Consider the following 5000-nt stretch of genomic DNA (forward strand, 5'->3'; position numbering starts at 1 on the left):
ACGAGTAGGACGTGCGCGGCGGAGAGCGCAGAAGGGTCTGGGCGTGAGCCCGCCTGGAGCCTCCGTCGGTGCAGATCTTGGTGGTAGTAGCAAATACTCCAGCGAGGCCCTGGAGGACTGACGTGGAGAAGGGTTTCGCGTGAACAGTAGTTGCTCGCGAGTCAGTCGATCCTAAGCTCAAGGAGAGATCTTATGTCGATGCGGCGTGTTTTTTTTCAAAACAACAACGCCCTTTGAGCGAAAGGGAATCCGGTTCCTATTCCGGAACCCGGCAGCGGAACCGTTTCAATAATCGTTCCCTCGTTTATTACGAGCGAGTGTTCGACGGGGTAACCCAAAGTGGCCTGAAGACGCCGCCGAGGGGTCCGGGAAGAGTTTTCTTTTCTGCCTGAGCGTTCGAGTTCCATGGAATCCTATAGAAGGGAGATATGGTTCGGAACGCGAAGAGCACCGCATTTGCGGCGGTGTCCGGATACTCTCTGCGGACCTTGAAAATTCAGGTGAGGGATGTACGTGGAGATGTCGCGCCGGTTCGTACCCATATCCGCAGCAGGTCTCCAAGGTGAAGAGCCTCTAGTCGATAGAATAATGTAGGTAAGGGAAGTCGGCAAATTGGATCCGTAACTTCGGAATAAGGATTGGCTCTGAGGACCGGGGCGTGTCGGGTTTGGACGGGAAGCGGATGCGGCCGGTGCCGGGCCTGGTCGATGCTCGTTGCGTTCGCGCGCTTCGTGCTGAATCCGGACCCGCGTTCCGGCCTTCCGCGGATCTTCCTAGCCGTAAGGCCGCGACGGACGCGCGCTTCGCGGCGTGCGGCCCGGCGCGGTTCTGTACGACCGCCGTTCAACGGTCAGCTCAGAACTGGCACGGACAAGGGGAATCCGACTGTCTAATTAAAACAAAGCATTGCGATGGCCCTCGCGGGTGTTGACGCAATGTGATTTCTGCCCAGTGCTCTGAATGTCAACGTGAAGAAATTCAAGCAAGCGCGGGTAAACGGCGGGAGTAACTATGACTCTCTTAAGGTAGCCAAATGCCTCGTCATCTAATTAGTGACGCGCATGAATGGATTAACGAGATTCCCGCTGTCCCTATCTACTCTAGTCAACGGTAGAGTCGACGGTAGAGACGACGGTAGAGACGACGGTAGAGTCGACGGTAGAGACGACGGAAGTTGCAATAGGGTCATAAGCGATGGACAAAAATGCCTTTGACGCCATTATGGCGTCAAAGGAGCGAGAATTGGAAGAGTTGGAGCGGCAGGGGCGAGAAGCAGGGTTTGCACCGCGCAAGTCCCTGATGCGGACCCCCCCGCCGCGCGATACATCGGTGCGTCCACGGGAAGATGGTGCTCGGAAGCGCAAGGGTACATCGCCCCTAGAATTGGAGGAGGCGACGCGGCGGCGGGTATGCCAGGTGCGTACGCCTGGCTCAGCTTCTCCACGTGCGGAGACGGGACCTACGGCGGAGTTACCGAGAGAGCCCGACACAAACGCTCCGACAACCGTGGGCAAATATGTCGCGGAGGCGAACTCGGCCGGGGAGGCGATCATGGCGGCGACATCGGCGTCGACGTCGAAACTTAACAAGTTGGAGATAGCACAGATAGGCACACAGGTGCAGAAATTAACAGGCATCATCGCCCTCCTGTCGGCGCAGCTGGGCGAAGAGCGCCTTAAGATATGCGCGCTGGAGCACGGTGCGCGCAGCGGAAGACAGGAGGAGGGCACGACTCCTAAAGAATCGGCAAACAGTTACGCGAACGCGTTGAATACGGGGCGAGGTCCTAAACCAAAGCCGTCATCGGCGGGAACGGTGTTGGCCTTCTACCCAGCGGCGGAGAAGTCGGAGGAGATAAAGACTGCGGACCAAACAAAAGCGGCGTTGAAGAAGGCGTTGGACCCCCAGACCTTAGGCGTCGGAATTGCGCAGGTGCGCAAGATAGGGAACGCGGGTGTGATTGTCCAGGCAGCGAGCAAGGGAGACGCGGACAAAATTAGGCGCGCGGTACCGGACAATTTGCGGGTGCAGGTCCCGAAACCGAGGGCCCCTCTCGTTGCGGTCGTTGCGGTTGACGGCGCTAGGGTAGACTCGGGCGCATTCCTGAGGGCGCTGCGCACCCAGAACTTTGCGGGTCAACAAGAGTGGCGAAAGGAGGAGGTCGACGTGGCCTTCAAGAAGAGCGCGCGAGGAGGAGCGTGCACCACGGTGGTGCTGCGGTGTAGCCCAGCTTGGCGAGACAAGCTGGTCTCCAAAGAGCGGGTCTATATAGAGTGGGAGCGTCATGTCGTGCGCGATTACGCCGACGCTACCTGCTGCGGGAAGTGCCAGGGCTACGGGCACGCGGCACGCTTCTGCAGGGCAACGGTGGACACCTGCGGGAACTGTGGCGAGGATGGCCACACGCATAAAGCGTGCAAAAACACCTTCCGTAGGTGCGCCACCTGTAAAAAAGCAGGGAAGCCGTCGGAGGACCACCGAACCGCTTCGGTACAGTGCCCGGCGAGACAGGCGGCGGAGAAGCGATCCTTAGAAAGAACCAACTATGGATTATAGGTCCATAGGCGGTTCACGAGGAGACAAGACGGACATCTCGGTCGGACAAGTAAACCTGCAAGGGTCGGCGATGGCCACCAAGGAGCTGCCGGCTCTCGCGAGGAATCTGGACCTCAGCGTCTGTCTGGTGCAAGAACAATACCCGGCAGCTAGGCTGCCGGGCCTGTACCAGCACGATGTGGCCCCAATGGCAGGAATCATCGTGCTGAGAGACGATCTGGCAGTGCTCGTACTCCGCAACTTGTGCACGTCTCACTGTTTCGTGGCACAGCTGGGAGGGGGGGAAAACACCGTGTACGTGGTGTCGGCGTACTTCCAGTACAAGGATGAGATAGCCCCACACCTGGAGCACTTGGAACGAGTGCTGGAAGCGCTTCGAGGAAAATGCGTGGTCATAGGTGTCGACACAAACACCCACTCTCAGCTGTGGTACAGTCGCGAGGACCAGTGTGAAGGAAGAGGCAGAGTGGCAGAGCAGCGTAGGACGGCTATGGAGAGTTTCGTGCTGTCGTGGGGTCTCCTGGTCCACAACGTCCAAGGCCAACCGGACACCTTTAGTTCACCGAATGGGAGCTCCAACATTGACGCGACTCTGGGAACGAGAGGAGTTCGGATCGACGGATGGACCGTGCACGCCGATCTCAGCGCGAGTGACCACCGCCTGATTACGTTTGTGATCCATCTCGGATCAGCTAGTTCCTCAGGACAACTGCATCAGGCGCGTAGCAGTGAACAGGGCATGGAGCCGATAAGGTTTCGTGACCGCGGGGTGGATTGGGACCGGTTCCGCTCGGACTTAACGTTGCGCGTGGGCAGGATAACGTTTAACGCTCCTGCTCAGGCTATTTGTTCGGCGTTTACTTCCGCTGTCGTGACTTCGGCGGAGAAATGTTTGGGGGTGGTGAAGCCTAAACGGCATGGGGGCTACGAGTGGTGGTCGGGTGAACTGGACGGCCTCCGCAGGCAGCATAATAAATTTCGTCGGGAGTGGCAACAGGCAAGGCGCGCGGGCGGCCTGTGCGAAGAGATTGCGCGAAAACGCTTTCATCTTGCCCGTACTAGGTACCGGAAGGCAATGCGGAATGCCGAAACCGAGCACTACAGAAGAATTTCCGACTCTGGGAATGAAGATCCCTGGGGAATGGCGTACCGGCTCGCTAGCGGGCGCGTGCGCCCACCCTCGGGAGTAGTAAACGGTATGAAGCTATCGCAGGGATTTGCTACGAACATGGAGGAAGCGATGTCTGGAGTTCTGGCGATCATGTACCCGGACGATGATGTGGCGGTCGATTCGCCGTACCACTCAAGGGTACGCCTTGCCGCCGCTTTCGCGCCGTCGGGAAAAGACGTGGACATAGTGGACAGGTCAGCACTCGATAGGATCGTGAAGAGCCTACCTAATAAATGTCCGGGGCTAGACGGTATCACGGCGCGGATTGCCAAGGTCGTTTGGAATGTGGCCGCGTCGGAAATGATGTATATTTACAGCAAGTGTGTCCGAGAAGGCGTGTTTCCAGACGTTTGGAAGATCGGAAGGCTGGTTGTTATACCGAAGGGCAATGGGAGACCACTCACGGACCCGAAAGCGTACAGGCCCGTTACGCTTCTGTCGGTACTGGGGAAGATCCTGGAGAGGCTGATCTGCGAGTGTACACCGGGCCTATACGGCCGTATATCGCCCAATCAGCACGGATTCATGCACGGGAAGTCGACGGTGACTGCTTTGAGCAGAGTATTGGACGTCGTGCGAGAGACGAACCACAAGTACGTCCAGGCCATCCTATTGGATATCTCGGGCGCGTTCGATAACGCATGGTGGCCGATGGTCCTGGTCAAGTTTAAGCAGGGCGGTTGTCCTCGCAACGTTTATAGACTGCTGTGTTCGTACTTTACCGGTAGAAGGGTGGGGATGTTCGCGAATAACGTGTCCGTCTGGAAGAACTCTACCATGGGTTGCCCACAGGGCTCTGTTTTAGGGCCGACACTGTGGAACATTCTGGTGGACGATTTGTTGCGGATGGCGGTGCCCCCAGGAGTAGAGCTGGTAGCGTACGCGGACGACGTCACGGTCTTGATCGAGGCGAACTCCCGGGCGGACATCGAGTGGAAGGCGGCGACCACTCTTCAACTGGCGCTCGAATGGGGCCAGCGGAATAGGCTGTCGTTTTCGTCTTCGAAAACGCAGTCTATAACATTGAAGGGCAGGTTCCAGCGTCCGCCGGTGATCCGGCTGGGGGGCGACTCGGTGAAGGCCGTCGGCGTGGCGAAGCTGCTCGGCGTGGTGCTGGACGAGCGCGGCACGTTTGCGGAACACGCGCAAGACATCGGCGACAGAGGTGCAAGGTGCTTCGGGAAGATGGCTAGAGTGTCTGCCTCCAACTGGGGTATCAGATACCCGGCGCTCCGGGTGTTATACTACGGAACATTTGTCGCGACCATTACGT

General features: G+C 58.2%; 1 pseudogene; it reads left to right on the plus strand.

Moving 5' to 3' along the window:
* LOC123719882 overlaps nucleotides 1-5000 on the plus strand; it is an 8840-nt pseudogene that overhangs the window by 1691 nt on the left and 2149 nt on the right.

This window comes from Pieris brassicae, unplaced genomic scaffold, assembly GCF_905147105.1.
Source record: "Pieris brassicae unplaced genomic scaffold, ilPieBrab1.1, whole genome shotgun sequence".
Lineage (NCBI taxonomy): Eukaryota > Metazoa > Arthropoda > Insecta > Lepidoptera > Pieridae > Pieris > Pieris brassicae.